Below are 18,788 nucleotides of genomic sequence, written 5' to 3' on the forward strand. Positions count from 1 at the left end.
GAATAATAATCTACAACTTAACTAATGAGAGAAAATTATTGTTATGAGTACTAATTTAAAAGATGAGAGTAATGAGAGAAAATTATCAATTGACATTGCTTAAAACTAGTAAGATGTGGGCTTGTCTTGACATTAAATGAGCCCACTATTGGGTTGATGGAGTCAAATGGGCTCATGTCCAAGACAAAATTCAAAAGCCTATATGCTTTTGGACTTTAAATCTGCAGATATGCCCTTTAAATCTGCAGATATGGCCTTTAAAGCTATGTTACAGATTTAGCCATATCTTGCTATTTGCAATCCGTAGCCAACTACTTACAAAAATAAGTTTACAGATTGTCTTTCTAATCTACAACTTAACTACCTTACTAAATAAGTATTTTTTAAGAGATAAAAAAAAGATTATTGGGACTCTAAAATATAATAATAATAATAATAATAATAATAATAATAATAATAATAATAATAATAATAATAATAATAATAATAATAATAATAAAAACTTAGCTTGGTGACAACAAAGGGACAAACATGGCTACAAGGGTTCAAATTTTAATATATATGCTCCTTTCAGACAACCAAATGCCAGTGGAATTATATCTAATGCTTTGCAAAAATAAAAATAATTAAAGATGCTTAACACAATTTAATTAACTAACATATCGTTATAACATTATCAAACATTCAAGAGCATATAAAAATGAATTACAATAGAAGGATAAAGCCACTAATATTTTCCAGCTTCATTATCTTTCATTCCAACTCGATTTTATGAGTTTACATGGTCCGAAAATTACCTGGACAGCAAAAAGAAGAACAAATACATCAGAGTCAGCTCTTTCCAAAATCAACAGCTAAACAATTAAACGGGCAGCAACAATAGCAAAAGACAGCGACAACCGGCAGATTCAAACCCAAGAAAATAAAATAGAAATACCCCAACAAAACAGTACAATTATGTAACTCCAGAAAAATCTTTCAACACTACTCTATTTTCCTTAAACAAGTTTTTCACTTAAGAATCAACTCACAAAAGCTGCTAAGGGATATTATAGCTACTGATTTTTTTTCTTTTTTGTGTGTCTAGAGCTCCTTCAGTAAGATGGAGTGTCCTTTTATATCAAAACAATCAGCTATTTCAAAAAAATTAAAAATCAATCTTTTTGATAGATTTTTCTACAAAATCTGCTCTTAAATCCAAAATGCCAGACTTTCTGGTTCAAATCTTGTCAAGTATTTCAAATAAAATCTGCTCTCCACTATTCAAAGACAGACTTTTATTCAAACATTGTCCAAAGGTCTACATTTTCTTACCAAACAATTTGACTTTTGGGTGTTGTACTCAAAGAGTCTTGAAGTAGTAAATAAACAATCAAACAAGTACCATATATTCTTAAGTATTTTTCACTACCTCACTTTTATCAACACAAAACTATTTTACTACTTCAACAAGTGCAAAAACAGAAAATTTGACATTTCAAACTTCAAAAACTAATGCTAAAATAATGAATAATAGACAAAAATAAGATCTGAAAAAACAAAAATAAAATAAAAAATCAGCCACGAAAAATAATAGGATTTTTACCATTTTATAATTCAAGTGGCCGAAAAAATGGTGGTATGCCAAAAGAGGGTGTTCGGGGAGGTCGCCGGAATTTGGCCGGATTTTGATCGCCGGATTTTCATGGTGAAATTGCCATCAATAGCTAGGTTTGGAGGAGCTCTATCCATTGATGTAAGTATTGCGGGGTGGTAGTGGTTGGAGCTTCAAGAATTTGGGCAAAAAAGTGACAGGAAAGTTTCCTAGATCTAAGATTCAAGGAGTTTGAGGGATTTTTGAAGGATTTGGTTTGGAGATATGGAAGGACGAAGTTGTGGAGATTACATGGTGTGAATTTGGAGGTGTTTGGAGGTGGTCCGCCGGCAGCGGCGATTTCCGGCCAGCGGCGGTGGGCGGAGCTGGGGCGGCGTAAGAGAGAGTGAAGAGAGAGAGAAGAGAGAAGAAGGAGAAAAGAATTATGGGTGAAAATGAGGACAATTTTCAGATTTTTGAGGCTTTAAATACCTAAGCCAAGAGTGAATGAGATCCATTGGATCAAGATGGAATGGATGGGTATGATTTGATCTTGTTTCATTTAGTGAAACGACGTAGTTTTGAGGCAAAACTACGTAGTTTCAGACCCTTTCAATGGCAGCCCTTTATCTTGCACTCTTGGACACTTTTTCTTTCAAATTTGGCCAAATTTCTTCCTTAATCCTACTTATTAAACTAATTTTACACAAATAAATTAATTAAATAACTTATTCTAATGATCAATTAACTAGATTAATTCACCAACTGAACAACTAGTTAATTCTTAAAATGCACAAATGAAGAAAGAACTATTTTTTTTAGTATTTTATGATAGGAAATATGCAATTAAAGTCACAAAAATTGAGAAAAATAATTAAAATAATAAAATACTAATAACTTTAGGAGGTGTTAAAATAGTGCAAAAATTAGGTGTTCACAGTTCCCCTCTTTGCTCGAAAACATGAAGAGTTTTCGTGCAAAGAAAAGTGAATGTCATAGCTAATTTTTGCTCACATGTCACTCCAATGGAAGCAAATTTTTTTTTTGAAAAAAAAAGTGACCGAACCTTGCTTCCGAGGCTACCTACATATCCTTGGCTATAAAGGAATAAGGTCAGTGTAGTTCTGGAAAAATTTGGTAGCTGGGACTACCGGATAGTAGAGTTAAGACTGTTGCTGCTGTTGTTGTCGTTGTTGCTATTGCTATTACTCACTTCTTACATCAAAAAAGAAAAAGAGAAGAGTACTATATATGTCTGCAAACTAAGAGTACAAAATTCCTATCTATGCGTCTTCTGGAGTCAAATCTTGATTCTTGACTTGCTCACTTGCGTTGACCTTAGATTGGATTTTGCTACTCTTTGAAGAAACGATTATGACTCAATTTCAGTTGCTTGCTTTCCTGATCTGAAATTGAGAAGATGAATCTTGAGAAGCTGGGTTACTGACACATTGTCAAAGTTAACTCCAACTATCCTGTGATCGAAAAACTTCTTCCTTCTAATGAAAAACTGAAACTGCAAGCTTTAATCTTCACTTGTGCTATACGGCCGAGCCTGCAAAACCATCAAAAAAAAAATTCTTCCCCAGTCTGGCACTAGAAAAATTTTGTGAGTTGTTAGAGAAATCTGTAAATTATCTAATTTATTGAAAAGGCAGACAGAAATAGTAGTATAAACTAGCTAAAAGAGATAAAATTTGGTAACGAATGATTTTGTAATCAGGGATCGGTATCCCGTACTACTGAAAAGAAATGTAACCAGGGGTCGGTACCCTATCTTACTGGAAGGAAATAGAATCAGGTGTTAGCACCATGTATTATTGATAAAGTGTTGAATCCTTCTAGGTAAAAAAAGGTTCGATCTGAGTTAAATTGTATTAAACAACCTAAGCGAAGATTACTTATACCCGGAAACTATGAGCTGGATCCCCCTAGGCAAAACGGTTCTACTTGGGTTAAGCTACATAAAACACCCTGAGCGAAGATTACTTCTACTCGGAACTACGAACTGGATCCCCCTAGGCGAAATGGTTCTACCTGGGTTAAGCTACGTAAAACACCCTGAGCGAAGAGTACTTCTACCCGGAAACTAGGAGCTGGATCCCCCTAGGCGAAACGGTTCTACCTGAGTTAAGCTACGCAAAATACCCTGAGCGAAGAGTACTTATACCCGAAAACTATGAGCTAGATCCCCCTAGGCGAAATGGTTCTACCTAGGTTAAGTTACGTAAAACACCCCGAGCGAATAGTACTTCTACTCGGAAATTATGAGTTGGATCCCCCTATGCGAAATGGTTCTACCTGGGTTAAGCTACATAAAACGCCCTGAGCGAAGAGTACTTCTACCCGGAAACTATGAGCTGGATCCCCCTAAGCGAAACGGTTCTACCTGGGTTAAGCTATGTAAAACACCCTGAGCGAAGAGTGCTTCTACCCGGAATATGAGCTGGATCCCTCTAGGCGAAACGGTTCTACCTGGGTTAAGCTACGTAAAATATCCTGAGCAAAGAGTACTTCTACCCGGAAACTATGAGCTGGATACCCCTAGGCGAAACGGTTCTACCTGGGTTAAGCTACGTAAAACAGCCTGAGCGAAGAGTACTTCTACCCGGAAACTATGAGCTGGATCTCCCTAGGCGAAACGGTTCTACCTGGTTTAAGCTACGTAAAACAACCTGAGTGAAGAGTACTTCTACCCGGAAATATGAGCTGGATCCCCCTAGGCGAAAAGGTTCTACCTGGGTTAAGCTACGTAAAACAACCTGAGCGAAGAGTACTTCTACCCGGAAATATGAGCTAGATCCCCTAGGCGAAAAGGTTCTACCTGGGTTAAGCTAATGTAAAACAACCTGAGCGAAGAGTACTTCTACCCGGAAATATGAGCTGGATCCCCCTAGGCGAAAAGGTTCTACCTGGGTTAAGCTACGTAAAACAACCTGAGTGAAGAGTACTTCTACCCGGAAATATGAGCTGGATACCCCTAGGCGAAAAGGTTTGATCTGAGTTAAATTGTATTAAACAACCTGAGCGAAAATTACTTCGACCCGGAAACTATGAGCTGGATCCCCCTAGGAGAAAAGGTTCTACCTGGGTTAAGCTAATGTAAAACAACCTGAGCGAAGAGTACTTCTACCCGGAAATATGAGCTGGATCCCTCTAGGCGAAAAGGTTCTACCTGGGTTAAGCTAATGTAAAACAACCTGAGCGAAGAGTACTTCTACCCGAAAACATGAGCTGGATCCCCCTAGGCGAAAAGGTTCTACCTGGGTTAAGCTAATGTAAAACAACCTGAGCGAAGAGTACTTCTGCCCGGAAATATGAGCTGGATCCCCCTAGGCAAAAAGGTTCTCCCTGGGTTAAGCTACGTAAAAACAACCTGAGCGAAGAGTACTTCTACCCGGAACTATGAGCTGGATCCCCCTAGGTGAAAAGGTTCTACCTGAGTTAAGTTGCGTAAAAACAACGTGAGTGAATAGTGCTTCTACCCGGAACAATGAGGTGGATCCCCTAGGCGAAAATGTTCTACCTGGGTTAAGGTTTGGTGACATTCGTTCTTTTAGAATCACCATTCTGCATGTTGTGTTCCTGCTTCAAACAAAGAAATATTTGTGAGTTTTCAAAGTGTTGGTTGGTTTTGTGGCCTTAATTGTTTTGATCACTTGATCTCGGCCCTTTCAACTGAAACTGGTTTCTTCCTGAATACCGATTGCCTTTCTGACTCTGGAGAAACTCTAGCTTATCTAGACTTTGTCATGATAATTGGTTGGTGGAACTCAACCTTTTCGACTTTATCTTGTCTTCGTAGGCCTTTTCCTTCTGATTTCTCTTTTTTTCTTTTTTTTATATTCTTTTTTTCTCATCATTTTTTTTCTTTTCTTTTCTTCGGAGCATTGGGGAACTTTCGGCTCCTCAAACTTTGCTGCAACGGCTAGTCGCGTGGGACTTGACCTTTTCCAATTTTATTTCGCCTTCGTTGGCCTTTCTTTTCTGGCTTCTTTCTCCCAACTTCAAATTCAGAGCATTTGGGATGCCTTGGATTTTTTCAACTCTTTGCCGAGACGGTTAGCCACGTGGGACTCAACCTTTTCAACTGCATTTACCTTTATAGGCGCTCCATTTGATTTTCTCTTTCCAAGAGTTTTGATTTCGAAGCATCGGCCGTCATGGCTAGTCGGGGTCGGCTTGATGCCCGTATGAGGTTGGGTGCCTTTCTACATATCAGCTCGCGCCAAATGAGAACCCTATAAATCAGTCTTGTCATCCTTTCTTTGTCTTAGTTTCGGAACAGTGTTAGACCGAAAGGGATTCAAAGAAAACAAACAATGGAATGGAGAATAAGTTTAAAACAATAAGTGTCCCTTTCGGGGAAAGGAAAGAAGGACTTATCTTGAGTACATGCGGACTTCAATGAACATGATATGCCTTTTGGACTGGATGCCTGATCTGTGTAAATTGTCCGACTCTCAAAAATTCTCACAATATTTTCCTCAAAATCGAGAAACCTTGCCAGGACTCTGTCGGTGCCGATGGCTGTAAGGATCCTCTTTTCGATCAGGGGCGCCCTTTGCGGGTTTTCACGAGCTGGCCTCTCTTATTTTTCTTCTCGCCTTATAGTGCTCTTTACGAGTTTTCACTAACAAGGCTCTCTTATTTTTCATTTCTCTTCTTACCATCGCCTCATGGTGCCCGTGTGAGTTTTCACCAATAAGACTCTCTCATTTTATTTCTCTTATTTTTATTGCATCGGATCCAAGTAGTCGTATTCTCTGATCCTTGAACATTCTCACCGATTGATCGGAAGGACTTGAAAGGATTTGGGTAAAAATGATTTGGATCGAATTACAACTTTGGAACCATTCAGGCGGGATCATCGCTGGACCATTACAACATCTGCCCCAGTTTCACTTTTGGAGGAATTTGAATTTTTATTTTGGTGTGACTGAACCCCAGAGAGAGATTGCCTACGTATCCTTTCGGAATCAAGTCGAACGTAGTTCAGGGAACTTTTTTTTCTTTCGTTTTTCTGTTTTGTTTTGTTTGCTCTTTCTTTTTCCTTTCCTTTTCCTCTTTTGTTTTTCTTTTTCTTTGTCTTTTCTTCTTCTCTTTTTTTTGTACATTTTTTTTCTTTTTCTTCTTTTTTTTTTCATTTCATTTTTCAATAACATTTTCAGGTTCTAAAGAGGGTGATCAAAGAATGGGAGCCGGCTCAAAGGGTTTGCAAAGGGTTGATAGTGTTTGGTTAGCGAGAATGAAAGCCTTTGTCATCCCAATTGGAGAATATTAGTACTATATGGAGGATCCAACATAGTACCTTTTGACTGCATTTGCATTGACAGTTATTTCAGGGACATTTCCTTCGATGTGTCCCAAGTGCAACGCACTCTTTTGGCAGTACTCTTGTTGTAATGTACGAACCTTTCCAATCCGGGAACCAATTTTCCTTCAGTTGTTCCAACTCTTTGTTTTATTTCCTTAAACTTTATCTTCATTTCGATCTAATCCTTGATTCATTATTTCGAGGCCTGACAGCTTTCAGGATCTAGGCATGAAGTCCGTAAGCATGTCATGTTATTGAAATCTGCATTTAACAAAACTAAAAAGAGAATAAGAAAATGACAAGATTAAGAAAAGAGACAATCTTAGACAATGAAATATTAATTTCATTTGATTTTTGATTTTTTTTTTGTTTTTTTTTATAGAAGGGTTTACATCGGAAAATAAGACAATAAAGTAAAACACCCGGATTACACCCAGAGATAATTCGGACGCAGAAAGGATAGCAAGACTGGCAACTAAGACTCCCGTCTGATAGGGAACTTTCATGTTTGGCGTCCATTTTTTAGCTTTTCTTCTGTCTCGGCAATGGCTATAATGGCCTTCAGTGTCGGATCAAATTCCTCAGTTTCACAAATCATTCCGACCATTGTCCTGATGTTATGGGCAAGCAACAGATTGTTCATCACATCAGGAGCTTCTTCATCCCGAAAAATGATTCTTTCAGCTTCAATCAAATCTTCAACTGCCTTTTTGAGGGTCCAACAGTCCTTTGTACTGTGTCTCACTGCTCCAGAGTGGTATTCATACCTAGCGTCAGCTCGATGCGAGGGGGACTAGGGGTTCGGCCATTTCGGGACCACTGGCTGCAATAGATCTAGCCTGATTAGCTTTTGGAACAAGCTTGAATACGATTCACCAATAGGGGTGAACTGATTCTTTCTGAAAGGCTCTCTTGGGCGAGGATTGTATCGGAGATCATTTGGTTGGGGATTATATGGAGCTGGGTAAGGATGTGCATTTCTGGGAGGTGGAGCTCGATTTTGTGTATAATGTTGTATCCGCGTGCAAGGTTGCGCGTTCATCATTGCATACTTACAAAACCAATCACCTGAACAGAACCTGACTAATTTGCTCACACCACAACCTGGTTAGTTTTGAAACATTTAACACATAGGAAATCGCACGTTGGGGATGCAATGCACCTAATAGTTAAACATTTTTACCATGTGTTTGAACGGTTGCATGTTTCATCCCGACCTTAACTAACCCTTTAAGTATGTACCTCTTTTATTTCTACCTCTATTTAATCACTCTTGATTTTTTCGTCTCTGTCGCTTTTTATTTTTTTGGCATTCTCCTTTCTTTTTTTTTGGTCACTCTTTTATTTTTTGTCACTCTTTTTTTTTCTTTTTTTTCTTTTCTTTTTTTTAGTTTATTTTTTCCTCAGTTAATTCTATGGTTATGATCGAATCCAATGGGGATTGCCTACGTATCATGACGCCGCATGAATCAGATCATTACGTAGTTCAGAAAAAATCAGGAATAAAGTACACAAACTAACTCTTTTACTCATATACAAATAACTTCACGAAAGCTCCTAACACGGAAAATGATTTTGGATTTTGTTTTTTGGTAGAAAGAAAGGATTCAAAAAAAGAAAGAATTTTTTTAGATTTCAATTTTTTATTGAATTGTTGAAAGAGACTTCTAAAGAAGAGCGATTTTTTTTTTTTGAAATTCGATTTTTTTTTTTCATTTTGTTTTTGGAATTATTGAAAGAAAGAATTAAATAAAAAGATTTTTTTTTGGAATTTTTTGTAATAAACACTTCTAAAGAATAAATAAAATATTTTTGAATTTCGAATATTTTTTTTTCAATTTTTGAAAGAAAAACTTCTGAAGCAGAAAAAAAAATTGGAATTCAACAATTTTTTTTTTGGAATTTTCGATTTTTTCTTTCATTTATTTATTTTTATGTGATTTTTGAAGAAAAAAAAATCTGATTTTGATTTTTTTTTGTGGAAGAAAGACTTATAAAAGAAAAAAGAAGAAAATATTTTTGAATTTTTTTTTTGATTTTTTTTTAAAATTGGGGTCTCTAAGAAATTATTTTCTAAAGAAGGAAGTAAAGGGAAATATATTTGAATTTTTTTTTTTTTTTTGAAAATTGGGGGCCGGAACCGATGAGGTTTGCCTACGTATCTCACATCCGATGAGAATCAGACCCGCGTAGTTCGGTAAAACTGGGTACCTTTTTTTAAACAATTCTGCTACACTAATTTTCTAAAGCCGGTCGACAATGAAAGTAAGACTTCCATATGATATATCAAGTAGCACATATGTGAACATGATGGTCTCAAATAGGATACCTGTCTTATACGAACCCGGCCTCTGTGCCAAGTTTCGCTAAGTCAAATGCATGTGATGCACATAGAGTGAACCTACTAGGAAAATCCGGTATGAGGTTTGTTATCCTAGGTTTAAATCTTGGTGGAAAAGGTATCTTGACTGGCTTACTCGAGCGGACAACTCGAGCCGAGGAGGGTCAGTGTACCGGTAGCATTGCTTTCCGGCATAACTGGTGGTGCTCCCCGCCTAAAATAGGTGTGACTAAAATCCTTCACCGGGTGACAAATACCTCAGCTATCTCAAAGAAAGCGGGCTATGTCAAGCAAATGCCCAATTTTAATTCAAGAAGACTCGGAAGGGGTGCGGGAGAAGACAGTTTATATGTACCGTTCAAAAATATCAAAGCGGTAAAAAACAAACAAGTAGCACATTATACCCAAATAAATCACAGTATATACAAAATTAATAAAGCCAAATAAAAGTCAACATGTACAAGCTCGAATTCTGGTTTTCCCCAGCGGAGTCGCCAGAGCTGTCACACCCCTTTTTACCCCTCCAATAGATAAGTGTAAAATGTTATGGATTGTGGGTTAAAGAGCTTTTCCAATTAAAGTGACAAATTTGAAGTAGGGATTATTTTATTTACAGAGTCGCCACTTGGAATTGATTTCTACTGGTGTTCCAAGTCACCTTTTATTTGAATCCCTATTCAAAGGAAGGATGGACTCTATTATTATTGGTCTGCGAAAACAAAGTTCGGGTAAGGAATTTTGTTTACCGGTGAGAAGGTGTAAGGCATTCCCTGAGTTCCGTGGTTCTAGCACGTTCGCTTTATTGACTACATTTGGCTTGAATTAAACTTGGATAAACTGTGGTTTATTTGATTTTTATGTTTTTCTTATGTCCGTTATTATTTATTTTAAAAAAAATTAAAGAAAAGATTTGAATAATAATCTACAACTTAACTAATGAGAGAAAATTATAGTACTAATTTAAAAGATGAGAGTAATGAGAGAAAATTATCAATTGACAATGCTTAAAACTAGTAAGATGTGGGCTTGTCTTGACATTGAATGAGGCAACCCACTATTGGGTTGATGGAGTCAAATGGACTCATCTCCAAGACAAAATCCAAAAGCCCATATGCTTTTGGATTTTAAATCTGCAGATATGGCCTTTTAAAGCTATGTTACAGATTTGGCCATATCTTGCTATTTGCAATCCGTAGCCAACTACTTACAAAAATAAGTTTACAGATTGTCTTTCTAATCTACAACTTAACTACCTTACTAAATAAGTATTTTTTAAAAGAATAAAAAAAAAGATTATTGGGACTCTAAAATATAATAATAATAATAATAATAATAATAATAATAATAATAATAATAATAATAATAATAATAATAATAATAATAATAATAATAATAATATTGGTGACAATAAAGGGACAAACATGGCTACACGGGTTCAAATTTTAATATATATGCTCCTTTCAGACAACCAAATGCCAGTGAAATTATATCTAATGCTTTGCAAAAATAAAAATAATTAAAGATGCTTAACACAATTTAATTAACTAACATATCGTTATAACATTATCAAACATTCAAGAGCATATAAAAATGAAATAAAATAGAAGGATAAAGCTACTAATATTTTTCAGCTTCATTATCTTTCATTCCAACTCGATTTTATGAGTTTACATGGTCCGAAAATTACCTGGACAGCAGAAAGAAGAACAAATACAGCAGAGTCAGTTCTTTCCAAAATCAATAGCAAAACAATTAAACGGGCAGCAACAACAGCAAAAGACAGTGACAACCGGCAGATTCAAACCTAAGAAAATAAACTAGAAATACCCCAGCAAAACAGTACAATTATGTAACTCCAGAAAAATCTTTCAAGACTACTCTATTTTCCTTAAACAAGTTTTTCACTTGAGAATCAACTCACAAAAGCTGCTAAGGGATATTATAGCTACTGATGTTTTCTCTTTTTTTGTGTGTCTAGAGCTCCTTCAGTAAGATGGAGTGTCCTCCTTTTATATCAAAACAATCAGCTATTTCAAAAAAATAAAAAATCAATCTTTTTGACAGATTTTTCTACAAAATCTGCTCTTAAAATCAAAATGCCAGACTTTCTGGTTCAAATCTTGTCAAGTATTTCAAATAAAATTTTCTCTCCACAATTCAAAGACAGACTTTTATTCAAACACTGTCCAAAGGTCTATATTTTCTTACCAAACAATTTGACTTTTGGGTGTTGTACTCAAAGAGTCTTGAAGTAGTAATAAACAATCAAACAAGTACCATATACTCTTAAGTATTTTTCACTACCTCACTTTTATCAACACAAAACTATTTTACTACTTCAACAAGTGCAAAAACAGAAAATTTGACATTTCAAACTTCAAAAACTAATGCTAAAATAATTAATAATAGACAACAATAATATCTGAAAAAATAAAAATAAAATAAAAAATCAGCCACGAAAAATAATAGGATTTTTACCATTTTATAATTCAAGTGGCCGAAAAAATGGTAGTATGCCAAAAGAGGGTGTTCGGGGAGGTCGCCGGAATTTGGCCGGATTTTGATCGCCGGATTTTCATAGTGAAATTGGCATCAATAGCTAGGTCTTGAGGAGCTCTATCCATTGATGTAAGTATTGTAGGGTGGTAGTGGTTGGAGCTTCAAGAATTTGGGCAAAAAAGTGACGGAAAAGTTTCCTAGATTTAAGATTCAAGGAGTTTGAGGGATTTTTGAAGGATTTGGTTTGGAGATATGGAAGGAGGAAGTTGTGGAGATTACATGGTGTGAATTTGGAGGTGTTTGGAGGTGGTCCGCCGGCGGCGGCGATTTCCGGCCAGTGGCGGTGGGCGGAGCTGGGGTGGCGTAAGAGAGAGTGAAGAGAGAGAGAGAGAGAAGAGAGAAGAAGGAGAAAAGAATTATGGGTAAAAATGAGGACAATTTTCAGATTTTTGAGGCTTTAAATACCTAAGCCAAGAGTGAATGAGATCCATTGGATCAAGATGGAATGGATTGGTATGATTTGATCTTGTTTCATTTAATGAAACGACGTAGTTTTGAGGCAAAACTACGTAGTTTTAGACTCTTTCAATGGCAGCCCTTTATCTTGCACTCTTGGACACTCAAATTTGGCCAAATTTCTTCCTTATTCCTACTTATTAAACTAATTTTACACAAATAAATTAATTAAATAACTTATTCTAATGATCAATTAACTAGATTAATTCACCAACTGAACAGCTAGTTAATTCTTAAAATGCACAAATGAAGAAAGAACTATTTTTTTTAGTATTTTATGATAGGAAATATGCAATTAAAGTCACAAAAATTGAAAAAAATAATTAAAATAATAAAACACTAATAACTTTAGGAGGCGTTAAAATAGTGCAAAAATTAGGTGTTCACAAAATCGATCTGGCAAACCTTATCTTCCGGGAATACAGCTTTTGGACCTAGTTCAATGACTTGTCGACTCAAATCTTCATCATGAGGGACAGTTTGGTACCTGCCTAGCTGGCGCAGAACCCTGTGTGGAGCATACGGCTGAATACTCTGAAGACCCATTAATAGAAGAAAGCACACTTCGTCCGACATATAAATGACTTCAGTGACCGGGAGCCAACCGAATGTCCACTCAATTTTGCTTGTAGTCAAAGAACTCAAATGCGTGAACCATGCCTCCGTACCTTCTGAAAACTCATGATCCTCCATCCAGTTTTCGTGTTCTTCAATGCAGTTAAGACCAGTCATACCATAGTTCATGTACCTCGGATGATGGCAAAGGTGTTTTCCCATCCAAAGTTGTAAAAGCATGTTACAAACCTCAAAATATTTTCCCCCCGCTCGGCAAATAGTTAAAGCTCGATAAATCTCTGCTAGGATCATCGATACAATAGTGTCATTAGCCTTTTTAATCATGAAATCGGTCATTCCTACGAGCCCCAACTCTATATGTCCATCCTTCCTCGGGAAAATTAAGGTTCCTAAAAATTCCACTTGCCTTTGTTCCCTGAATGAGTTAGAACGGTATCCGGAGCCTCAAAACCGTGGGGATCCCCATAACGACGGTACAGGAAGTAGAATGTGCAAAATCCCTCAGCCAAATTTCCATCTTTGACTTCCCGACTGATACTTTGAAGGTCCAGAAACTTGTGAGGAGTCACCGCTCATGGTACTACTAGGTACCGGTTCCTGAGATTCCCACTAAGACCAGCATAGCCCGCTATTTCCTCAAGTGTAGGGGTTAGCTCAAAATCAGAGAAATGGAACACATTATGCGTCAGGTCCCAAAAAGGTATTAAAGCTTCAATTATATCCAACCTCGGTTTAATATTCAAAAGACCAATGAGACCACCCAAAGCTTTTATCGCAGCACCTCTGGTGACTTCTCCTAGGCCATTCCACCACACATGGAGTTCTAGCGGGATTTTCTCTAGAACTTTGAAGGATTTATTTTCAATAATGTTCATCCTGCACATTTATTTAAAGTGATCGGTTAAAAGACCACGATTTATTTTGACTCCAAAGAAGATTATCAATTTTTCAAAATTGCAATTCAAAAAAAATACTTTTGCAAATACGGCCCTTCAGCACCTCAGGAAAGAAGATTTTAGGGTTGTGTTTGCTAATTGGCCAACATTTAAAAAAAAAGACCACAAGTGGCTATTCTTACAAAGACAGTCTTCTGACACCCTTTTGGGGTATTTTTGGCTATTTAGACAAATATGACATCACCTAACTTTATTTATGACAAAAATGACAACATTTAAAAAAAAATTGGGTTATTTTTGCAAAATGGGTTGGACCTGGTGAGAGTTTCCTATGTATCCTGTAAGCACGTGATTTTTGCCCTATATGAGAATTACTCCCAAAAAATTCAAAAATAAAATAATTTTTCTTGGTGTGCAATTTTTGTGCTATTTTGTGATATTTTGTGTAACTATTTGTATGTTTGTCTATGCATGTTTATTTGATTAATAAAAAATACAAAATATGTCGCATTTTTGCATGTAGGATTTAATTCTACAATTGTTAGTAATTAAATTTGTTTACAAAAATTAAAACTTACAAAAATAGGCATCTTTTGCATTTTTAGCATTTAATGTCCAAATGAACAATTTTATGCTTAATTATTACTTAATTGTGCGTTAATTGTTATTGGAAGTTAATTTGCTCTTTTATAACTTAATTTAGTTCTTAATAATAATTTAAGTACTTTTATAATTTAGTTTTAGAAAAATAAAAGAAGAAAAGAGAACAAAAATACAAAGAAAAATCGGATTGGGCCACTTCTTCAATTTCAAACCACAGGCCCAAATAATTGCCCAACTTTCCCCATGACCCGGTCCACTTCAAACCGGGTCGACCCAGTCCGCTCCATTAACCCAACACCCCTTCTTCATTTTTGTCCAACACAAAACAAAACCAAAAAAATAAAAAATAAAAGGTGAATTATCACTATTAATAGTTTTATTTTTTGTTTTTCTTTATATATAAAAAATCCGAAAATATTTATTTTATTTTATTTTTATTTTTATTTTTTTAAAAAAATATATAATAATTTCGGGAATGATTTAAAAAAAATAAGAAAAAGGGAAGTATTGAATAAAAAAAATATAAAAGTAAAAATAGGTGAAATTCTCTTCTTTTTTTAAAAAAAAAAAGTAAAAGAATGTAGAAAATTTTAAAAAAAAATAAAAAGTTTTGTGGAAATTTTTAAAAAAATTTAAAAGTAAAAGAAGGTTGGAATTTAAAAATAAATATAAAGGTATCTGAAAATTTAAAAAATTTAAAGTAATTGAAAGTAGCATTTTTAAAAGAAAAAGAAAAGATAGTAATTTGTTTTTTAAAGAAAAGTTAAATAAAGTGAGATTCTCTTTTAAAAAAATAAAAAGTGAGATTTTAAATAAGATAAAGTAATTAAAGTTGGAATTTTAAAAATAAAAGTAAATAAAGGTGAGATTTCTTTTTCTAAAAAAATAAAAGCAATTTGTAAGTGGGATTTCTTTCAATTAAAAAATAATAAAATAATAAAAAACAAATCTAAAAATTTCGAAAATTTTGCTATAAATAGAAGAGAAAATTTAGGAAGAAGGGGAGAAAAAAAGAGGAAAAACTAGATAAGAGAGAAGAAGAAAAGAGGGGGCGGAGAGCAGTATACACTCGATATACACTCTGGATACACAGAATATACAGGGACAGAATTCATTTTGGAGAGAGTAAAAAAGATAGAAACAAATTTTCTGAAATATTGAGAGTGGAAGAACACCATAGAGAGTTCAAATCTAGAAAGAAAAAATAAAGAGAGATTTCCGCACTATTTGTCTTCTCCATTTTTACTAGTTTTCTCCGTGTTGCTGGGATTTCTGGACTGAGGTGTTGAAGCTACTGTGTTGGGCTTTCTGCTGCTGTATGTTGCTGTGTTACATACTACTCTCCTACTTCTTTTCTTCTTGTACTGCCATTTCCAGGTACACATTTGTACACTCTTGGCTTGAAGCGAAAAAAATGAAATATTAATCAGGCTTTGTTTCTGTTGAATTCCTCCTGTTTAGATTTGTGTTTGAATATTAATTTTCCTCTCTTTGTATAAAAATGTAGTTGATTGATTAATGAGTAATAAGGTTACATATGTATAACTTCTTCATATAATAATGTTAGTTTAAATTAATCGAAAAATAGTTAATCTGTTTTGATATTATGGTGTGTCAATCTCATGTTCTAGTATTATTGAATAAAAGAATATAGAATGAAAGCAGTTTTTCTTTGAACAAACTCGATCGCAATTTTCCATTCGCATTAACCGTAAACTAATAACTAATAAGTTACATCTTTTCAGCATGTAATTAATTGAGGTATTTTCTTTTGTTTTAGAGACAAACTTAATAGAAAAAATGTAGTCACCGTAGGTTTATCCTTAAAAATAAAAATGAGATGAGACTCGCCGAAAAATACAAAAATCGCGGGGCCCTCAGTAAATATTTGCTTTAAAATTGCTTAGACTTCGGGATGGACCGTTTAGCAAAATTCCACGGCCTTCCTAAAATAATGATACGCTAGTCACTTTAGGCGCGTATTTAATAACGTTATCTCTTTAAACTCGGGTGCACATTTATGTGACCCAAATCCAAATCTCAACGGAATCGAAATGTGTCTCTAATCACGGGTACATTGATTGTGACGTGGTCTGAGATGCACTTCCATGACGTTGCAAATTTATTTTTTAAAAATAATGGATGAGACGAGCCTCGACAAACAAAAATGCACAAGCTGCGGGGCCCTCTAAATGTATATATTAAAATACTTAGAATTCGGGACAGGCCGTTTAGCGAATTTTACGGTCTTCCCAAAATGACTATACGCTAGTTGCTTTAGGCGCGCCTTTAATAATTTATTTTCCTTAACTCGGGTGCACATTTATGTGACCCAAATCCAAATCTCAATCGAGTCGAGATATGTCAATAACCACGGGTGCATTGATGTAACGTGGTTCGAGATATGTTTTCACGACGTTGCAATTCTCGTAAAATAATAATTATGAAAGCGGTAAAAAGATAAAATTTGCACATAAGTTCACATTTGTATAAAATCAGATAATCAAGCCGAATATGACAGTTGAGCGACCGTGCTAGAACCACGGAACTCGGGAATGCCTAACACCTTCTCCCGGATTAACAGAATTCCTTATCCAGATTTCTGGTACGCAGACTGTAATATAGAGTCATTCTTTTCCTCAATTCGGGATTAAATTGGTGACTTGGGACACCCTAAATCTCCCAAGTGGCGACTCTGAAATAAATAAATAAATCCCGTTTCGATTGTCCTTTAATTGGAAAAAACTCCCTTGTACCCTCTCGGGTACGGAAAAAGGAGGTGTGACAGCTCTGGCGACTCTGCTGGGGAAAAACACCCAGAACCACTGGTTCAGGGTTAGAAATTCGAGCTTAGATAAATTGTTATATTTGGCTTTATCTGATTTTTACATGTGTTTGAGCCTAATGTGCTAAATGATGCTTTTACCGCTTTGATATTATGTGACCTGTATATAAATTGTGCCGAAACCCATCTTCTCTCTGAGTCTTCTGAATCATGAAGAAGGGTGTACTTCGTACGACTTCTTTTCTGAATAGTGTCAAGTCCCAATTTAGAACGAGGTTTGGATAAGTCGCAAAGCCGGTGAAGCTTCTGTATTCTCGGACTGCCGCCTCCTCCTCGGCTCGAGCTGTCCGCTCGGGTAAGCCAGGTCTAGAACAAACACCCAGGTTCTGAACCTAGTATAACAAAGCCACATGCCGGATCCCTAGTAGGAACGTTTGTTTGCATCACGTGCATTTGACTTTGGAGGCCCAACACAGGGGTTGGGTCTGTCTAGGACAGGTGTACCAAAAATGAAAATGACCATCCTGATGCATCTTACTTGCTACTACTTGCGCATTTATTTGATTCGGACTTGTGTGTTGACTGACTTGTGAATATCAGGAATAATATTTTGAAATTGAAAAAAAAAACGAAATAGCGGTTAGAGAATTGATTGTTTATTTTTGAAAAGAAAACAAATGCCCAAATACTGTCAAAACTCTGCCGAAATTTTAAGAAAATGAAAAAAAATGTCTTATTAGTTTGTTTTATTAAAAGCTATGAAAAGAAAAAAAAGTCGTTGTTCTGTTTTTGTTTTTCAAAAATAAAAATAGAAAAAATATATAGTTTGTCTTGCCATGAAAATGAAAATAAAAAGAGTCTTATTTTTAAAATGGTTTTTTTTATTATTTATTTGCTTATGAAAATGCAAAAAATAAAAAAATAAAAAAAAAGTCTTTCATTATTTGTCGCAAATATATATATATATATATATATATATATATATATATATATATATAAATCCGAAAAGTTTTTTTATTTCCAAAAGATATATATATCTTTATTTGTTGCAAAGAGTATTTGTCTTGCCAAGAAAATTCAAAATAAAATTCCAAAAAGATATGTCTTGCAAAAAATAATATAAATATCTTTATTTTCCATTGTTGATAAAACAAAAATAATAAAAATGTTTTCTTTTAAGAAAAAAAAATCCGAAAATATTTTGATTCTTCTTTCAAAATTGAAAAGAAAATTCAAAATTCAAAAAATATTTTTTAGAAGCATTTCTTTTATCAAAAGTAAAATTCCAAAAATATTTTTTTTCTTTAGAATAAAAAAAAACAAATGGAAATTCGAAAAAAAAAACTTCCTTTTACTTTTGAAATTCTCAAAGTTCAAATCAAAAGAAAAGGAATTTTTACAAGTTTTTCTTTCAAAAAGAAATCAATCAAAAAAAATATATATACTTCCTTTGAGCAGTTCTTTCACAGTTCCAATAAAAAAAATATTAGTTCATTTACTTATTCACGAGGCCCGAACTACGCGGGTTTGATTCTCACCGGATGTGAGATACGTAGGCAACCCTCATCGGGTCCAACCCCCATTTTTGCTAAAATAACCAAAAACAAATAAATAATAATAAAAATAATATGTCATAAAGAAGTCAGGTGATGTTGTTTTGTCATAAATAGCCGAATGTTCCC

The 18,788-nt window shown here is 34.9% G+C and overlaps 1 long non-coding RNA gene across 1 annotated transcript; it reads right to left on the reverse strand.

The window, feature by feature from the left end:
* Positions 1–535: 535 nt before the first annotated feature.
* LOC107819017 (uncharacterized) lies at positions 536–2,010 on the reverse strand. Its single transcript, XR_012711304.1, has 2 exons — positions 1,586–2,010; positions 536–797 (listed from the first exon to the last, which is right to left on the reverse strand). It is a non-coding gene; the product is annotated as an uncharacterized LOC107819017 (long non-coding RNA).
* Between the last annotated feature and the right edge of the window lie 16,778 nt (positions 2,011–18,788).

This window comes from Nicotiana tabacum, chromosome 1, assembly GCF_000715075.1.
Source record: "Nicotiana tabacum cultivar K326 chromosome 1, ASM71507v2, whole genome shotgun sequence".
Classification (NCBI taxonomy): Eukaryota; Viridiplantae; Streptophyta; class Magnoliopsida; order Solanales; family Solanaceae; genus Nicotiana; species Nicotiana tabacum.